Source organism: Bos grunniens, chromosome 19, assembly GCF_055505025.1.
Source record: "Bos grunniens cultivar Pamir isolate PY7600 chromosome 19, Bosgru_T2T1.0, whole genome shotgun sequence".
NCBI lineage: Eukaryota > Metazoa > Chordata > Mammalia > Artiodactyla > Bovidae > Bos > Bos grunniens.
Genome location: NC_141183.1, coordinates 2,761,205 through 2,781,016, shown reverse-complemented (window position 1 = coordinate 2,781,016; position 19,812 = coordinate 2,761,205). Strand labels below are relative to the sequence as shown.

Genomic DNA, 19,812 nt, shown 5'->3' with positions numbered 1-19,812 from the left:
CAAATAGGTGTTCTCTGACCACCTAGATGTGTGGGAGGGAGGTTCAAGAGGGAGGGGACATGTGTATCCCTCTGGCTGACTCATGCTGATGTATGGCAGAAGCCAACACAATATTGTAAAGCATTTATCCTCCAATTAAAACTAAAATTTTTTTTAATGTAAAAAAAAAAAAAGAATTCTGCTACTTTATTCTCACTGATCTCACAGAGTTGTTTTGAAGATAAAACGTGATTATTGTTGTAATAGATTTGTCTAAACTTTGACGTGCTACCACAGATCTTTTTGTTATTTTCGTTAGGGATCAAATCAGGAAAAGAGTAAAAACAAACAAAACAAGAAAAACAAAAAGAGGCGACTGAAGGATCTGGTCTTTAGTTTAAAAGCTGAGACTACGTAAAAGGAAATGCCACGCACGACAAAGAGGTTTATTGGAACCTTAGGAGCTCAGGGTCTTTAAGACGAGTGCACTGAAGGTCCTGAGGATTGGGCAGCTGCCAAACGTGTCCAACGGTGGATTTCTTTTCAGCTTAAAATATGAACATCCTATTTCTTCAAGAGACATTCTTGTGATGAGTGCCAGAAAATGATTAATTATTGGAGGCGCTAGTGGTAAAGAACCTGCCTGCCAATGCCAGAGACATAAGAGACCTGGGTCGGGAAGATCCCCTGGAGGAGGGCATGGCAGCCCACTCCAGTGTTCTTGCCTGGAGAGCCCCATGGACAGAGGAGCCTGGCGGGATACCCTTCATGGGGTCACAAAGAGTTGGTTGGACACAACTGCAGTGACTTAGCACAGGACAAGCTATTTTCCAGGAGCATAGCACATTTTCAAGTAATTAGTTTTGAATAGTAAAAATGTAATGCTAACAGCTGTCTTTAAAATATATATGTATTTTTTCATTCAGGGACTACTGAAAATATTTTACTCTTAAAAACACAATTCCATTACACTGATCCTTGTCTCTATCAGCTGCTCTTCTTCAAAATATAAATTTGACTTCATCTGTAATAAATGAAATACAGGATTTGCTATGCAGTGAGTAGTTAACACAGGTGACTTCATATAACTGTTATTCTTAATTATTGCATTTTCTAAAAATTTTGTTTGGGTATTTCTGTAACATACTGTGGAAAAATCCCAAACATTTTGGCCAATGCAATAATTTTAATGCAAGAGTGAAAACTAAAGGCAGCTTCTACTTTTTCCATGAAAACTCCCATTGGAAATATTTGCATACCATGAGCAGTAACTTCTAACTATTGAGGTTAATATTCACTGGCAGAAAAAGAAAGGGGTCTATTTTATACTGAATAATTAGAGACTTCAAGCTGTAAACTAAAAAATCTGTCAAGGCCCACTGGGCTCTACATTTATTTATGCTTTTTTCCCTCAAACAAATGACCTGTTTGGTATTAGTTCACTATTTGGTATTAAAGCCTGCAGATTTCCATTTGTCATTAGGAACATAAAGAACGACTGTATTTTTCCCCATCAATGAAATATTACTTTCCTTAGATTGGATATTATACTTGCTCAGTGGAGTGAAATCCTTGTTGATTTATGGTGCTAAAATTCTTTTTGTGTTTATTAACTTTTGATGAAAATGACAAATCCATGTGCCGGTGAGGCTGGGGTTCTGCCCGTTAAATAGAGTACAGATATCTTCTTTTCTGTTTCTGATTTGCCATTTTTCTATCCTTTGAATGTCTTTGATAGAGAAAGTACAATTTAATGCTTGGTGTGCAAAAGAGAATTCTTCAAAGAAGCCAATAAACGGAGAGCAGAGAACAGGGTCCGGGGGCAGCGTTTGAGTCGGTTGTCTCAGTGCCTGCACATTTCTCAGGCTTTCACTTGGAGTTGCGTGCAAAGGTTTCTCGAATGTTGGGTGAACCATCCAAATTACGTGTTAATGTTATTCAGCGTTCCTAGTAAGCACACAGATATGAATTTATGGGGAAAGGGCTGATGCTAAAGCTGAAACTCCAGTCCTTTGGCCACCTCATGCGAAGAGTTGACTCGTTGGAAAAGACTCTGATGCTGGGAGGGATTGGGGGCAGGAGGAGAAGGGGACGACAGAGGATGAGATGGCTGGATGGCTTCACTGACTCGATGGACGTGAGTCTGAGTGAACTCCAGGAGCTGGTGATGGACAGGGAGGCCTGGCGTGCTGCGATTCATGGGGTCGCAAAGAGTTGGACACGACTGAGCAACTGAACTGAACTGAACTGAATGGGGTTCATTAGAGCACATGGATTAGTGGTTAAACACATCCTATAGAGAAAGAAAGCCTGCCTGGTCCAAAGTCAGCTATTCCATTTACTACTAATAGCTGTGTGACCTTGGGGACATTTCATGGCCTCTCTGAGCCCCTGTTTTCTTCTCTGTAAAAATGAGCTTTCTCATGGGGGTAGAAGAATGAATGCTTGTAAAACCTTTAGAACAATGCACACACGTAGTTAACACCCTGTGTTTTTATTGTTAAATAAAAATCAGTGAGTAAAGTGAATTAACTCTTTTAGCTTAACTGTAGAAGCTATCACAGCATTGTAAAGGAACTATACTCCAAGAAAATTTTTCAGTCATATATATACCAATATTAGTACATATAAAACAGATAATCAACAAGGTTTTACTGTATAGCAAAGGAGGTCTACTCAGCATTCTCTAATAACCTTTAGGAAAAGAACCCAAAGATGAATAGATATATGTGAGTGAACCAAATTCTGTGCACCTACAGCAAACACAACATTGTCATCAAGTTAATAAAAAGTTAAATTAAAAACAAAGAAGAAAAGAAAGCAGGGAGTAAATTGAAAATACTATTTCCGCTGTGAAATGACACATGCTCCTCTGCTGTTGGCAGGCGAAACATTGCGTAAGTTTCCCCTCTTTGGGAAACTCAGCAGAAACATCCGCTTTCCCTAACTTTGGTAACAGAAAGCTTGCGCTGTGGACACAAACCCTTATGAGAACTGACGAAGCCACCTGTTCTCACGATACAGAGAAAACATGAAGTCTTTGTAAAACACCAAATCCATCCTACTAGACAGCATCAAAGAAGAGCCACGGGCCGAAGGTGAAGCTGAAAGAGTATATCAAACATAGTCTAATCAAACAGTAGAGAAAACCCATTTAGGATGGTGACGATAAACAGGTGGTTTTTATGATACAGTTTGGGCATAGCATTTTGATAGCCGTAACTATTTCCTATTCAGTGCTTTTTTTCCCTTTATCATCCATGGTCAAGAAATTGTGCCACCAGCCAAGGCATCTCTTGTATTTATTTCCTCAGCTGGTTACTTTGACTGGGTCTTCGTTGCTGCGTGCGGGCTTTTTCTGGCTGCAGGAAGCCGGGCTACCCTTTGTTGCTGGTGCTGGCTCCTCGCTGCGGAGCTCCTCCTGTGGGCCAGCACAGCCTCCAGGGCTCAGGGGTTTCAGCAGTCGTGGAGCACAGGCTTAGCTGCGCTTCGGCATATGGGACTGTCCCGGACCAGGAATCGAACCCGAGTCCCCTGTGTTGACAGGCGGATCCTTAACACCTGGACCGCCACGGAAGTTCCAGGAATTTCTTAATTTTAATAGCTCTGGGTTTTTTCCCCCCTCAGGTAAAAGAGGAGCAAGTCATACTTGAGCAAGACAAACCTCATTCCTGTGGGAAAATGGTCGGCGTCTGAAACAAGCAAGCATCATGAGGAGAAGGAAGAGGTCTGGGTCAGTGTGGGGACGGGGCTGCTGATCATTTAACACCACTGTTCACCCACATGAAATAAGGTGGAGATGAGAGGATCTCAGGGAACACCATTTGTAATATTATTTATTTTCCAGTTTTCCTTTCTGAAAAATAGAGGTGATCTAACACCAAACAGCCACAGCAAGACTCCGGGAAGCCATCAGACAGGCAGCATGACCAGAGCCTGTTTGTGCCTGTGGGTCTCACCTTGAGCTTGGGCTCTATTACACTGTGCTTCTGCTGAAACACGCATCGGAGGGAACGAGGCCTCTCTGTCACCACACAGTCAGCTGTTTGGAGATTAGAACTATGCTTCAATCACTTCTTGTTTTCTCTCTTTTTTTTTCTTGTTGATTTACTTTAAATTGGAGTGGGCTTCCCTGGTGGCTCAATCAGTAAAGAGTCCACCTGCAAAGCAGGTAGACCTGGGTTCGATTCCTGGGTCAGGAAGATCCCCTGGAGAAGGGAATGGCAACCCGCTCCAGCATTCTTGCCCAAAGAATCCCCTGGACAGAGGAGCCTGGCGGGCTACAGTCTGTGGGGTCACAAAAGAGTTGGACACGACTTAGCGACTAAGCCAACCGTAATTGCTTTTCAATGTTGTATTAGGTTCTGCCATACGACAACTTGAATCGGCCATAAGTACACGTGGGTTCCCCCTGCTCTTGGGCCTCCCCCACCCATCCCACCACTCCGTCACAGGGCTGGTTTGTATTCTAAATGGCAGGTGTCGGGGTGGTAGGTTTGGATTGTATCAGTTTAGCAAAACTGGGGCCACACATTCCAGAACTGAATTTCCTGTATCGTTTCAGGCTATCCTGGGCCACAAGAAACATTCTGCATGAAGTCTGTAAGGCGCAAGGAAGCCAGGAAAGCGTTCCCTTTTTCTTTACACTGAAACACAAGTATTAGAATTGCGTCCACTGTGACACTTCCCTCAATTTCCCAGCAAAGTTGATTTTTCTGCCCTCACGCTCCTTGGAGAGGCTTTGTTCTTGTCTTTCTCAATGGCAAAGAGCTGACAGGCTTACCCTTGTATACCCTAGTGCCCAGTGGAATGAGTACTGCACACTCACTTGGAAGAACAGAGATATGGTTTGTTCAACCTGTGAAGCCAAAGTGTAAAAGATGTTCTGTCTCCGGAGCGGCAGTGGGGTCACTCGCATGCTGATGCCTGCAAAGACCAGACCCATGGCAGAGTTATCATGGTTCCACTCTGTGCATAATTAACACAGTCACTTTTCCCCACATAAAATTCCAGGCACAACTGCAGAAGCAGGGTCCACTCTTTATGCCGACAAAGAACGGGAATGGGGTGACACCGGTATTTAGGAAAAGCCCACACAAAATATCCCGCTACAGCGACAGAAGGCGTGGACCAAACAGTGTTCTGAGCCCCGCTGTGAGCAGAAATCACAGTATGTTTTGCTTCTGTTGAGTTTGGTTTGGGGCGGCTTGTTTATGGTTTCCCTTTGTTCAGATTTGTTTCTCTGAATGTTTCTTTAGCTTTTAAACTTCTGGTGTAAATGCTGTAATCTTATCTCCAACTCAATATTGTTATCTGGTACAGTTAAATAAAAATTTTAGTCATAAGGAAGTGCAACGCCTTCCCTTCCCACAAAGCCTAAATTTAAATATGTGTAACTCATAAGTCTTAGGTCATCTGCTCAAATTAGCCACGCTACTTTCTCCCTGAGTGTTCTCCAACCACCCACAAGCTGACTCAGTCCTGACCTGAACAAAAGGACCAGGCTTCTCGATGTGGCAATCCTGGTGTGTCGCACACAGCCTCTAAGACTCCGGCATCTTCTCAAATTTTAATTGCATGTCCAGGGAAAGATTTTCTTGTTCCGTCTATAAATAGAACTCAGTGGTAGACGATGAGAACGTTAAAGGTCAGTTAATAACCTCATACTTCATCAGGATAGCTGAGTGCATCTTTCAGGTAAGTGCAAGTTGACCAGTCTTATTAGTATTCCCAGGCGGTGCCAGTGGTAAAGAACCAAAGCAGGAGACATGAGAGATGCGGGTTCGATCCCTGGAGGAGGGCATGGTGACCAACTCCAGTATTCTTGCCTGGAGAATCCGGTGGAAGAGGAGCCTGGTGGGGTTGCAGAGTTGGACGTGACTGAAGTGACTGAGCATGCGTACATCAGTCTTAAGGCCTTCTTCAGCAGACTCAAGGCAGTGGCTTCCACACAGGAGAACTTTGAATCAGAGATCTACTGGACATTTTGAGGGGGCGGGGTCTGGCCATTAAGCAGGTGCCTTGTTTCATGAGGCTGAAAGTGTTAGTCCCTCAGTCGTGTCCGACTCTGCAACCCCACGGACTGTAGCCTGCCAGTCTCTGTCCATGGGATTCTCCAGGCAAGAAAACTCCCTGGAGTGCGTAGCCATTCCCTTCTCCAGGGGATCTCCCCAACCCAGGGGTCAAACCCAGGTCTCTTTCATTGCAGACAGATTCTTTACCACTGAGCCACCAGGGAAGCTGGTTACTTTGGATTATTTTCCTAAAAGTAGAGACAGAATGTCCTGAAAACTACTGTTCAGGACAGTCTCACATGAAATAAGTACATAATTGTGAGAAGACTGCCAACTTTGTGGGTGAGGAGCTGTTTTCGTTGGGGGTGAAGGTGGGCAGAGCCCTTTAACCAATCGAGTACCAACCTATCCCAGGTATTTAGCCTCACAAAAATTCCCCTTTTATAGTGCTTCTCAAAATTGTTCATTAAAAAACAAAACCAAAAGAGAAATGAGTATATGACCCTTATCCCGACCTCTAAAATCCTAGGAGATCTGAGAATATAACCCAGAGGACTGGGCCCAAACTCACAGTATTCCAGTCTTAAGGTTTTTCTTTAAAATACATGCTGCATTACAAAGATAATTTTTTAACCAGGCTTATCAGTTAAATGCTTTCCTTCATCTACTCTCCCTGAAAAAGCTGAGTTAAATTAATGCTTCAAAGATACACCCTGCTTATCTTGTGGCTTCTCATTGCTCCTGAGATGCTGCTACTCCTGTGAACACAGTCCTCTGGGGGCAGGACTCATATATATGAAAAATAAATACACATTTTTGTTGTTTGGTTGCTAAGCTATGGTCGATTCTTTGTGACCCCATGGATGTAGCCCGCCAGGTTCCTCTGTCTGCCAGGTTCCTCTGTCCACGGGATTTTTCCAGGCAAGAATACTGGAGCGGGTTGCCATTTCCTTCTTCAGGGATCTTCTCGACCCAAGGATTGAACCAAGTGTCCTGCCTTGGCAGGCGGATTCTTTTCTGCTCAGCCACCAGGGAAGCCCGCAAACTACACATACTTAGCTATAAAAAAGAATGAAATGATACCATTTGCAGCACATAAATGGACCTAGAGATTATCACACTAAGTGAACTAAACCAGAGAGAAAAAGACAAATATCATATGTTATCACTTATATGCACAATCTAATTTTTAAGATGATGCAAATTAACTTATTTATGAAACAGAAAGAGACTTACAGATATTAAAAACAAACTTACAGTTATGGAAGCGGAAACGTGGCGGGGGGAAGCAGTGAATCAGAAGCTTGGGATGAACATGAACACAGTACTGTCTACACCACTATATGTTAGATAACCAGCAAGGACCTACTGCATAGCTCAAGAAACTCTACTCAATATCCTGGGATAACCTATATGGGAAGCGAATCTGAAGAAGAAGGAATACATGTATATGTGTGACTAAATCACTCTGCTGTCCACCAGAAACTAACACAACAGTGTACATCAACTCTACTCCAATAATCTTTTTTTTATAAAAAGAAAAAGTAGACTGCACAAAAATCTAGGAGAGACTATACAACAGCTGAAATACATGGTAGGGAAAATGAAAGAGAGACCATGCCATTGGGAGGCTGGGGTGTCTTTTAAATAAAGTACATTTGTTCTTTGTCTCAATTAAAAGAAAAAGAAATTTTTGTCTTTATCCAGATTGTCTTATTAAAAAGTTGTAGTGCTGAAGGTGCTGTGTCGAATACTGGAGGCTTCTATACACAAATGATGGTATTGTTAGGCATATCCGTTTTGTGGAATTTTAAATATATATAACAAGTAAAATGTAGTTAATCTCTTTTTATAGAAACTAAGGCTGCAAACTTAGAATGTCTGATAGCTACATGGGAAAATACAAGCATGGTGAAGATTCCCTGTGTCCTGGGAGGGACGACTTCGTGCACCAGCTTGGCCAGGCCACGGCACCCAGTTTGGTCAAACACCCTCTGGATGTTGTTGTGAATATGTTTGCTAGATGTGGTTTACCTTTACAGTCTGTAGACTTTGAGCAAACCAGACAGCCTTCCATAGTGAGGGCTGTCCAATCAGGTGAAGATATTAAGAGTCAAGAGTGAGGTTTCCCAAAGAAGCAACAAAAGAAATTCTGCCTCGAGGCTGCAACATAGTCCACCAGTTTCCTGCCTGCTGGTCTACCCTGAAAATTCTGGACTCAGGACTGCAATATTAACTCTTAATTTCCAGAGTGCCAGCCTGCCTCACAGATTTCAGACTTGCCAGCTCTCACAATCATATGACCCAAAACTTGCATTAAATTTCTTCCTATGTCTCCCTCTCTCTCTCTATGTGTGTGTGTGTGTGTGTGTGTGTGTGTGTGTGTATCATATCGGTTCTATTTTTTTTGGATAACCCTTATACAGTTACCAAACTATAGTGGAAAGAAAGCAATAATTCTAAAAGAATTGTCAGACTAAGCTTTGGAAAAAAAAAGTCTTGTAAAAGAGTTCATAGAAAAAACAGTATTCTTACCACGTACAAGTTCTGAATTCCAAAAGCATACCCAGGACAAGAGCAACAGGCCACTCATTTGTCTATCACCGTATTGCTTCCATGAAAAAAAGTTCAATTCGTTAGTGTGCTAATTGTATCTTATGTTATGGTGGTACTAGGTCATTGAATGACCCTTAATTATTTACAGATCTGCCTTTTTTTGCCAGACTGAGGATAGGGACCGGATCTTTGTCATCTTGGTACCAGACCCAATAAATGAGTATTGATTGCATGGGAACATGGTTCTAATTTAAGATAGAATAGGATGAAAAATGAAAGTTCATTGTGATGAAATATGGTTTTGGTCATGTTTGCCGGAACATAGTTTTTTTTCTTAAAAAAAGAGAAAAACTGAATATTTCTTTTTGAGTTAAAAGAATAAATCTTATGGACTATAATCTAAAGCCTTGCCACCATTTGAAGTCTTTAAAATTATACTCACAGAGTTTAAATAAAATCAGAACTTGTGATATTTCTCGACATTGTTAAGAGAAAAATCACCTTCTTTATGTGGAACTTTTGGGTAAACCTGTTCTGGGGGCTGTTTCTTACTCAGATTATTGACTTTTTTTCAGTTTTCCCTGCTTTGTGGACAGTTTCAGGTCTATTTTTGAAAGACAGTGAATGTGGAGCCAGAGAAAGCTTTAAAAGTCAAATCCTCTTTGAATCACTATATGCATGGTGCATCTGAATCCTTGATCTTAGAGTAGAAAGCCCCTGGAGGACAGGAGGAAAAGAATTGATCCCGTCTCCTCCACTGAAGAACAGCTATAAGAAAAGTCAAGTCATCCACTCATCCAGCCCGTATGTGTAAACAGCTCCAAACTCAAGGGTGCACATGCCTAAAAATGATGAAAAAGACTTCTCTGGCGCTGGCTTCCTAGGAAAGCAGGATGCAGATGACCCTGCAGAGGGCTCCTCCAGTGCGACCATTATACGGTCCAGACAAGCCTTTCTTTCCCCCAAAGCGGAGCTCTTTGGCCTAGAAACTTAACTGAAAACAGTCTTGTTGTACAGTTGCTAAATTGTGTCCGACTCTTTGCGACCCCATGGACTGCAGCACGCCAGACTTCCCTGTCCATCACTATCTCCCGGAGTGTACTCAAATTCATGCCCATCGAGTTAGTGCTGCCATCCAGCCATCTCATCCTCTGTCATCCCCTTCTCCTCCTGCCTTCAATCTTCCCCAGCATCCGGGTCTTTTCCAGTGAGTTGGCTCTTCGCATCAGGTGGCCAAAGTATTAGAGCTTCAGAAGCTTCAGCGTCACTCCTTCCAGTGAATATTCAGGGTTGGTTTGCCGCTGCTGCTACTGCTAAGTTGCGTCAGTCGTGTCCAACTCTGCGACCCCAGAGATAGCAGCCCACCAGGCCCCCGTCCCTGGGATTCTCCAGGCAAGGACACTGGAGTGGGTTGCCATTTCCTTCTCCAGTGCATGAAAGTGAAAAGTGAAAGTGAAATGTGAAAGTGAAGTCGCTCAGTCAAGTCCGACTTGTGGTGACCCCATGGACTGCAGCCTACCAGGCTCCTCCATCCATAGGATTTTCCAGGCAAGAGTACAGGAGTGGGGTGCCATTGCCTTCTCCAAGGGTTGGTTTACTCCCCAAGAAATCTACAATTGCCTTGTAGTTTCCCATCTGTTGGCAACAGCTGGCATGAGTTTCTGTGTTGATGAGACCAGGGCATTCCTCAGAAGTCTCAGTTGGTGAGCACAGCGTCATTTTCTGTCTGTCGAGTTGCAGGAAGCAGGGCTTCAGTCACCTTCACTCCCACCCCTGTATTTTGTTCATCACCATCACCTACCTGCCATACACAGTATTCTTGCTCCCTGTCTAACTATTGAAATCTATACCTACCCTGGTCTTTTTTAACATCTCAAAAAAGAAAATCTCAGACATATCTCACTTGCAGAATCCTCTCCATCTTGGAAAACAATCCTGGCACATAGATGATTCCCCCAGGACCCCTCTTCCCTTTGTAACTTTCCTTCAGCCACGCTGGTCTTGTTGCTTCTCAAATAGGCCCAGCACGTCAGAGCTTGCACGGGCTGTTCCATTTACCCAACCTTCTCTGCTCCAAGGTATCTGCCTGCTCAATTCCTCACCACCTTGAGTTCTTTGACCAAACATCACCTCCTCGGTGAAGCTCTCCCGGGCTCTCCTACTTAAACATGTAAACCTGTGGCAAGCAGCTTTGGCACTGGCCCCCTGTGATGCCCCGCCTCCTTCAGGCTTTTGTGAAATCCCTCCCCTTGAGGGCTGGCTGGAAGAAATGACTCATTCAATAGAACGTGGCCAAGCTGAGGGGCTGTCACGTCCAAGATGCGGCTGGAGAAAGACTCTGTCTTCTGTCTTGCTTACTCCCTCGCTTGAGTTAATGGAAAGCAGCTGCCATGCTGGGCGCTGTCTTATGGAGAGGCCCAAGTGGCAAGGAACTGGAGGAGGACTCGAGCCAACAAGCCATAGAGACTGAGCCCCCCGCCAACTGCCCCAGAGGAGCCAAGTTCTGCCAGGGACTGCGTGACTGAGCTTGGAGGAGAATCCTGCTTGGGCAAGGCTGGCGATGCCTGTGGTCCCACTGGACTCTTGACTACAGCGGGGGAGACGCTGGTCCCGAGGGCCCAGACAAACTGGCTTCCTGACCAACACCAGCTCTGAGACAACAAACGCTTGTTGTTCTAAAATACTAACACAATATCCACTCTTCCACCCCCGCACCTGATTTCTTTCTCTTTTATGTTTTCTTCTATAAGACGTCACCATTAATGTTCAATGTATTTCACTTACTGACCGTCTTCCCACACATCTACTAAAATATGAGACTTCTGAAGGCAGAAACTTTTGTCTTTTTCTTTTCATCAGTATATGTTTGAAGTCTAATCACTGCCTGGCTCAGAGTAGTCAACAAATATTTGTTAAATACATGAAGCGTTATATCACTCAATGGCCAATTGTTTTTCCTAAGTTCCTAAGGAAAATGGCTTCATTGCAACAATCTCCCACAGAACCCTCATTCTTTCACATGTTTTAATATTTAGTAAATATTTGTTGAGAGGATCAATCAATGAATAAATTACAGAAAATTGGATTTTTTTGTAAGTGCAGTAACAATCCAGTCAGGGAAATGATCAGATGATCCATTATTTCCATGTCACTGTCTTATAGAGGTCAAGAATTTGAGACTGTGGTGGCAAGAAAAAAAATTAGAATTCTAGAGTTTTCATTTTTCACACAAAATGTATGTCTTTGTCTTCTTTAGGACATTAACTTATTTATTTCCCATTATTCAAAACAATGATACTAGCAGGAAAGACAAACAGCAAGATGCCCTCCATTCTGGAAGAAACGCATTTATCAATGTGACATAAATGCCTGGAAAAGAACAGTGTCAGTCATCACCTTATAAAAAGGGTCGGGTAGATTCTTGAGGGTTAAGGTTTCTGCTATGTAGAGGGATGGAGGCACAATGACAGGTACCTGCCAGTTTGCTGAAACTGATATCCATGGAGAAAACATCACTCACTCATCAGTTTCAGAGAGGGTACCCATGCGTGTCCTCAGCCACTCTACAGACAATGGCCACACGTATGACATCTGTAGAGACAGTTCCTCTCTGCGGTTGTATCAAGCCTAATAACTGTGGGTAACATCATACTAGGAAAAGGTAGGAGGTCATCTGGTAATGAGAAGCACATGTATTTTGGAATTCAGACAAGAGTGAGTTTGAATCTGAGACCTGAAGAAGTTACGGGGCTCTCCCCAGATTACACAGCTAGAGTGGAAAACCTAGATCTCCATCTATAAAATGAAGACAGTAGCTCCCTCCAAACTTGAAGTGAAGAGCCACTTCACCCAGAACATAGTAAGCATATGAATGCCCATTTCCCCACGCTGCCATAAAAATATTTATAGTCCGTGTGATGCCCGAAATAATGACATTTTCCATCTACTGTTCCTAAAGTTAGATTTGAGGCTACTTTTCCTAGAAAAAGAAAGTAACATAAGGTGCTCTAGGATAAATTCATGGGGGATAAAAGCCAAACCATCCGCTAAGTGATGGGTTTTACAAATTCAGAAAAGAAACAATTCAACTAAATCCCTGGGTTGTCCTGGTTATAAATATTTACTCCAAGTACTCGTTCTTTATATATCTATTGTTTTCCCCCAAACTATGCTTTTCGCTAATTTCTTTCAACTAATTTATATCCAAATCTTGATGTGGACTCACCACTCACATGTATAATGGGAAAAGCATACTTTTCAATGTCCTTGAAAACTCTTGTTCTTTTGCAAATAAAAATATACTTATTTGGGAAAACGCATTAAAATAGCAACTTGTGTGCCCCTCCCACTTCAGTCTTTTTGTCCGGTTTCAGATGTTGTCATGGTCTTATTTTGCATGGGACTAATGTCTTGGATTTATCACAGATGCTCAAGTGTTCTAAAAAAACACTTAAGGAATTGCTTCTGTTAGTTACTCTGGTTTTTCCCCTGTCTCTGTCTTTCTGTCTCTCCCTTCTTTTTTTGAATTGAATTGAACTCTGGACCCTGTTCACTTTTATACTTATTTTTGGCTTAATTTCCGGAACTCTACAGTGGTATTCAACAAAAGAGCTGTGGCATAGGGACTTCAGGTCACTTTGTTGGTTAAAATCTGACAGAGAGCGGTTGGTCTACATTTTCCAAAGTAAAGTGGCAAAAGGGCATCAATATGCTTTTTCTTCTTTAAGGTCTGTCTCTTGTAGCTGGAAGGGGTAGATGTTTAGAAGAAACACTCCAGTCCCATTTCCCTAAAGACCTCTCAATTCCTATAACCATATAAGAGTATGATGCAAATGACCAAAATCCATTGGGTTTATAAGACAGTTCTTGTTTTCCACTTATACACTTCCATCCAGCAACAAGGGAGACAATTTGATTTTACATGTTAAAAGATTCATAGTGTCCAAAGAGCAAGAATTGATAAGTCTATAGTTTTCTGAATAAATATTCAAAGACAAAAGGTCTCAGATTTTAATGGACAAGAGAAAAGGCTTTGGAGAAATTAAGGTGAACATACAGGAGAAATAGAAATTAGAATAGAAACTCTCTATTTTGAAGCTATGTTAAAATCAGTCTAGAGAAATGGATGTTTTTATATCATCTCATATACAATCCTCAGAAAATAATCAACCTACTTTCTTGAAGTATTTTCAGGGGATGCTTAAATGTTCATTTCACTGAAGCCATATATTCATAAATGTGTACATATATATGGATGCCATGATTTGCTTTTGATAGCAGTTATGAAATACTCCATCTGCTATTAAATATGGAATCTGAAGAAGTCACTTTTAGATATCTACATATATAATGGAACATTAGGTCTCTTTCATAAGCTCTTTATAGACCAATTTGAGACTATGTTTTACCAAAGTTTCACAAGACGCCTACTTAAAGCCCTCACATAGGGAATGAAATTGTCTTAATTGCATCTGATTCCACACTGATATTGACATTGCTGGATACAGAGTTTTGCTGCTTTCTGATCAGTGGGCAGCATGAACAAACACAGACTGAATGACTTTGAATAAGGACAAAAACAGAGCCAGGCTTACCTGTGTCCTTTCTCCCGAGGATCTAGGAGCTAGGAACTCACAGCTGGGCAAGAGTGAAAATGTTCTTTAGTTAATAACACAGGCAAGAAAAGCTCCAGACCCCAAGAACCTGGGTTAACCATTGACACTGGCTTGTTCCTACAGCTCCACCCTGGGAACACGCATAGGGAGCCCGTGGCATCTTAGGAAGCCGGCGCCAACCGGTCAGCTGAGACCACGGCTGGGGCCCCGCCCCTGCACCCCTGGAGGAGGTCCGGGGAGAAGGTCACCCAGGCGTCCCCTGACTCACTGTTCACTTGCTTGGGAACACAAAGGAGGAAGATTTCCTGGGCCAGAAATATGTTCAGCAGTGCCCGTAAGTGACTCAAATATTTACAGACAGGGCTATTGGAGGCTCAGTTTTCAGACTTTGAGCAATGCAAAGAAGCTCTTTTTGTCAGAGTTCTTTGCATACATCTGAGCAGGTCAGAGTTGAAAGGGGATGCCGATGAAAACGGAGACGAGACAACCTGCAATGGCTAAGCAGCCACTCGTCCCTTTACTCAGCGTGCCTTCGGTGGTCATCTACCCTGTGCAGCGCAATTCCAAGTGTGGCTTCCCGGGTGGCTCAGTGGGAAAGAATCTGCCTGCAAAACAGGAGATGCAGGTTTGATCTCTGGGTCGAGACGGTCTCCTGGAGAAGGCAATGGCAACCCGCTCCAGTATTCTTGCCTGGGAAACCCCACGCACAGAGGAGCCTGGCGGGCTACAGTCCATGGGGTCGCAAAGAGACACACACGTGCACACATGCTCCCAAAGCACAGGCATCCACAGTTGAATAAGCCTCGAGAAACAGAAGAAAGAGACTAAGGCTGAAGGTTTCTCCTGCCCACAACCTCAAGAGTCAGAGTTTAAAGGACTTCCCTGGTGGTCAGTGGTTAAGACTTCACCCTCCAACACAGCAGGCACAGGTTCCATCCCTGGTTGGGGAGCTAAGACCTCACACGCCTCGTGGCCAAAACACCAAAACAGCAAACAGAAGCGTATTGTAACAATTTAATAAAGACTTTAAAAACCATCCACAACAATAACAACAACAAAATCTTTAAAAAAAGAATCAGAGTTTAAGACAGAGATGATAAAGAAAATACAGGCTGTTGTTCACGTCTAGAACGTACAATCTGATGGTCCCTCTGCCCCAGCAATCAGTCCTCAGGGGTGAGATGAAATTTTGAGGCAGTCATGGGGTCAAGCTGACTGACCGAGAGTCAGAAAATTGAATAATACGCGACGAGCTGGTAGAGTCAAGAGAAAGGTCCAGAAGAGGTGAAAGTCAGCCACAAGAAAGGAAAGAAATAACAATCCCAGCTCTTCAGAACCTGGGGGCGGGGAGGGGAGGGCGGGGCTGTATGCAGAGGGTTGCCAAGGGAGGTTTGTGCTGGCCAGAAACCAGCATTTTTCTTTCCTGGGAAGAGCGCTGGTAGGCAGGGGTCTGGAAGTCTTGTCCAGTTTGGTTAACCCTCCAAATTTAAGGGGCAGTGCCTAAGTTCCGACCAGAGTTGCTGTTGGGGTGTTGTTGGGTGTGTGTTTTGCATTTTTTTTAATTTAAAAAAATGGAGTATAGTTGCTTCGCAACGTTGTATCAGTTTCTGCTGTGCAGCAAGGTGAGTCAGCTGTGTGCACAAATTATCTTCTCCCTCTCAAGCCTCCCTCCCCCTCCCCATCCCACCTCTCTAGGTCATCACAGAGCACCGAGCTGACCCCGAGTCAGAGCTCTGAATTCCTCCCACCTGCTCCTCCCCCTGCTGTGTCCGCAAGCCCATTCTCTATCTGTGTCTCCTCCCACCCTGCAAATGGGTTCATCAGTGCTGTCTTGCTAGATTCCATAGCTATGCATTAATGGACAATACTTGTTTCTCTGACTTACTTCTCTCCGTATGACAGACTCTAGGTGTTCGCACTTTTAACAGCATGAATACTTGAGGAGGCAAGATTGGATGTCGGTGTTGAGACTCACTGGCTTTGTGACACCGGGAGCCGCTTGACCGCTCTGTATCCATCTCCTCATCTGTAAAGTGGAAATAATAATAACAACAACTACAACCGCAGCTCCTACTCAGGCTGGTACTTGGTGTTCCAAGCCTGCGAGCTCTCCATCAGGCTTGGACATTCTGATAGGAGCGCGTGATCTGCAACCTGTTACTCAGTAACCCAGAAGAAGAGCTTAAACCCTTCAAGGGACATATCTTTTTAATCACCCATAAATGTCAGGGAGGCAGCGAACCTGGAGGTGAGCCTTTCTGCCAAGAAATCTGAAGACTGGAGAGATGTCTGCATGCCCACACACATGGAGGCCACTTCCGTTGCGGGGCATTCACAGTAAGGCAGGCTGACTGCTTAGTGAGTGTTATCAGTCACTCTGCTCTGTTCCTGGATGGGGAGCTGGGATTTTTTTATTAGTGGTCCGTAGGAAAGGACTGAATGGAACACACATGACTCTCTCTACAAGGACAGTCTCAGGGAAGGTGGCTTTGTCTGGCTGACTGCCGAGGAGACAAGGCAGCCGAAGACGGATGGCATAGGAAAGACCCTGCAGGAGACGAGGAGGCAAGATGGGGACCTGGATGGGCTCCCAAGCCCGAGTCAGACCATCGCCGCCGCCTCGTCCCTTTGTTTGAAGTAAATTCCCAGAACACCAGGCACGCCCATACTCACATGTAAGCAGAAAAACACTTGCCAAAGCCAAGTCAAATTATCATCTGGATCGGCTTCTCTGTCACATTCTGTGCTTCCTAAATCTACCTTAAACTAAAACTAAACGTCTTGAAGTTCAGCTTCGGGGAACTACAGGCCTCCTGGAAACACAGAGAGAAACTGAGGCAAATCGAAAAAAGCCTGTTTAAAGATTTGACAAATGACAAGATGATGAAAGAATTCATTACTCAAGTGGAAGGACTCTGATACCTTTTCCAATAATCTGTACTTTGTTGCTGCCCGATGATTTTAGTCATGGCCTAAAAAGAAGACAGACTCTAAAAAGAAGGTATACCACACAAATTCTATACCCCATCCAGCATTCTAGAGTATAGAATTGAGCTGGTGCTACTCTAGCTCTGTCGTGGACGAACTATTTTTGTTTGTTTGGCCTTACTTCTGCTTTTGTAAGACCTGAGAGCTAAGAATAGTTTTTACATTTCTAGATGGCAGGGAGAAGATTACTAGAGGAGTAATATTTTGTGATGTAAAGTTATATGAAATTCAAACTTCAGGATCCATAAAATTTTTTTTTTTTAAACATAGCCCTACTCTTTAGTTCATTTACATGTCATCGATGGCTGTACTCACCCTATGGCAGCAGAATTCTGTGACCCTCAGAGTCTCAGCAGAGACCAGGTGGTCCTCAAAACTTCCCATATTTAGCATCTGGCCCTTTGCAGAAAAAAATGTTTGCAGAGCTCCGAGCTAGTTAAACTATGCAATTTGCATTCTTCAAAGATGATGTTCCTCTTTCCTGGTTAATGATTAACATATAGTTAACTCCAAGTCAACTGAAATTCTAGAATTTAAAACCTTATTTTTTTTACATCCAACCCAACAATCATGTTCCTTGGTCTTTACTGAGACCAAGAGTTAAAAACCTAAGTCCACACAAAAACCTGTACACAGAGTATTTATAGAAGTTGTATTCATAAGTGCCAAAACTTAGAAGGACTCAAGACATCCTTCAGTAGGTGAATAGACAGTGCTACACCCAGACAATGGAGTATTATGCAGTTCTAAAAAGAAACGAACTACCAAGCCCTGAAAATACACAGGGAAACCTTAAATGCATGTTTCTAGGTGAAAGGAGGCAATCTGAAAAGCCTGCATAAAGTATGATTCCGAGTATATGGCATTCCGAAAAAGCTAAAATTATGGAGGTAATAAAAGATCGGGTTTGGTGAGGAGCAGAGGGAAGGAGAGATAAACAGGCAAAGCCCAGAGGGTTTTTGGAGCTGTGAAAATTCTCTGTATGATTTAACAATGATGGATGTATAGCATCGCATGCATGCGTGCTAAGTAGCCTCAGTTGTGTCTGACTCTTTGTGACCCCACGGACTGTAGCCCCCAGGCTCCTCTGTCCATGGGATTCTCCAGGCAAGAATACCGGAATGGGTTGCCATTTCCTTCTCCAGGGGATCTTCCTGACCTAGAGATCGAACTCAAGTCTCTTGCACCGGCAGGCAGGTTCTTCACCACTGAGCTGCCTGGGAAGCCCCATATCCTTTCGTGTCTTCCCTCAATGTTACTGTAAATCTGAAACTGCTCTATAAAATAATCTTTTTTTGAAAGAATATTTTTTCCTTCAAGGTTCCTTTGACTCAATCTATCCTTGTCTACTGCATTGATTCATAATGTATTTTTAAATGATTTTGAAAAATAAACTTTTTAAAGGCATTCTCCCTTTGATCTCTATGTTGTGGTCCTTTGTTGCACGTGTCATGTCCTTCACCACGTTTTATACACTCGTGGGTCAGGATTGACTGAAATTTATCCCCTGGTGAATCCAACAGAGTGTCTAGCAGAAAACTGCAACACAACAGATCCTAAGGGATGAACGCTTGTTTAAAAAAGGAAGCAAGTATACCATATTTGGAGACCAAAGCCTTTGGAGCAGTTGATTGCAGTGTTCTTGGCCCTTTCCTTCAGCTGTCTTCCTGAGCTGGCCTATCTTTGTCCATCTCCAAATGGACAAATCAGCCTCTCTGAAATTCCGAGACTCTCTTGCTGCCTGTTTGAACCCAACCAGCATCATAATTTCTGGATTCTGCCTGGGTCTTTTCCCTCTTTTTATCATCCCAACTCTCAAAATCTTCCTTCACTGTGTCTCACTTCCACCTGAAGGACTCTCTGTTTTACCATGCTCCAAGCCCTCCATGATAAGAGGCAAAGGAAAAAAAAAAAATAAAAGGTTAACTTGAATTTGCTTCCTCAAGGTGCAATCCAGTTCAGCATTTTATAAGCTGACCCACACTACTGCAGCAAGAGATTTAAACAGAAATGATGCAACTGACTATCATTCAAATGAGCTCAATACGCTGAATGAATCACGCTAACAGGTTCTTCCCAGAGCGGGGGAGGGGCGAACAGGAGACTACCTTTGAGAATCTCTCTCAGATATTTAAGTTATGTATGTTTACCGTAGACACTATGAATAAGAATGTGAAAAAGCTGATAAAAATGATTCAGCAGCCTCAATTTCTTTTGGCAAAGTTATTCCCACTCTTCCCCACTGTGCTTTTAAGTAAAAAATCGAGATTCAATTATATTCACAGTTTTGAATCTTGCTTTTTAATCACTGGCAAAGAGCTCTCGTCTTAAAGCAAAAGCATGCATTAGTAACCATGGGATTCCTGACATCCCAGAAAAGCAGGTGAAGAAGATCTGGTGAGACAGGTGCTGGATTTCTGGTACTCCACAGTCAATCTCCATCCGTGTTTACTGGTAGGATTTACTCTGAGCTGTCGGCATCAACTGGAACTGTGCTCTGAGACAGGTTTGTAGATGCTCCAGCATGCTGTTTGAAGGTGTGCCCAAACATTGTTGTTCAGTCTCTAAATTGTGTCCAACTCTTTGTGGCTTCATGGACAGAGTTGGCTCTAACTCACGTCCATTGAGTCGGTGATGCCATCCAACCATCTCATCCTCTG

General features: G+C 43.2%; 1 protein-coding gene and 1 long non-coding RNA gene across 9 annotated transcripts in view; one reads left to right on the top strand and one right to left on the bottom strand.

Moving 5' to 3' along the window:
- The window catches only part of KCNJ16 (potassium inwardly rectifying channel subfamily J member 16), an 86,811-nt gene that overhangs the window by 49,668 nt on the left and 17,331 nt on the right, over positions 1–19,812 (bottom strand). Inside the window, exons 1-4 of one of the 8 annotated variants that reach the window (XR_015147086.1) lie at positions 14,144–14,284; positions 5,466–5,585; positions 4,808–4,905; positions 2,455–4,266 (exon numbers count right to left, since the gene is read on the bottom strand). The exons of 2 other annotated variants lie outside the window; for them this stretch is intronic. The gene's annotated coding sequence lies outside the window, so the exon portion shown is untranslated. Of the gene's footprint in view, positions 1–2,454; positions 4,267–4,807; positions 4,906–5,465; positions 5,586–14,143; positions 14,285–16,049; positions 16,174–17,467; positions 17,492–19,812 lie in introns of those variants that run through there. 5 more of the 8 variants (XM_086355919.1, XM_086355927.1, XM_086355920.1 and 2 more) reach the window with 5 other exon arrangements.
- Positions 15,569–18,559, top strand: LOC147350962 (uncharacterized). The gene is made up of 2 exons (XR_015147087.1): positions 15,569–15,786; positions 16,067–18,559. It is a non-coding gene; the product is annotated as an uncharacterized LOC147350962 (long non-coding RNA).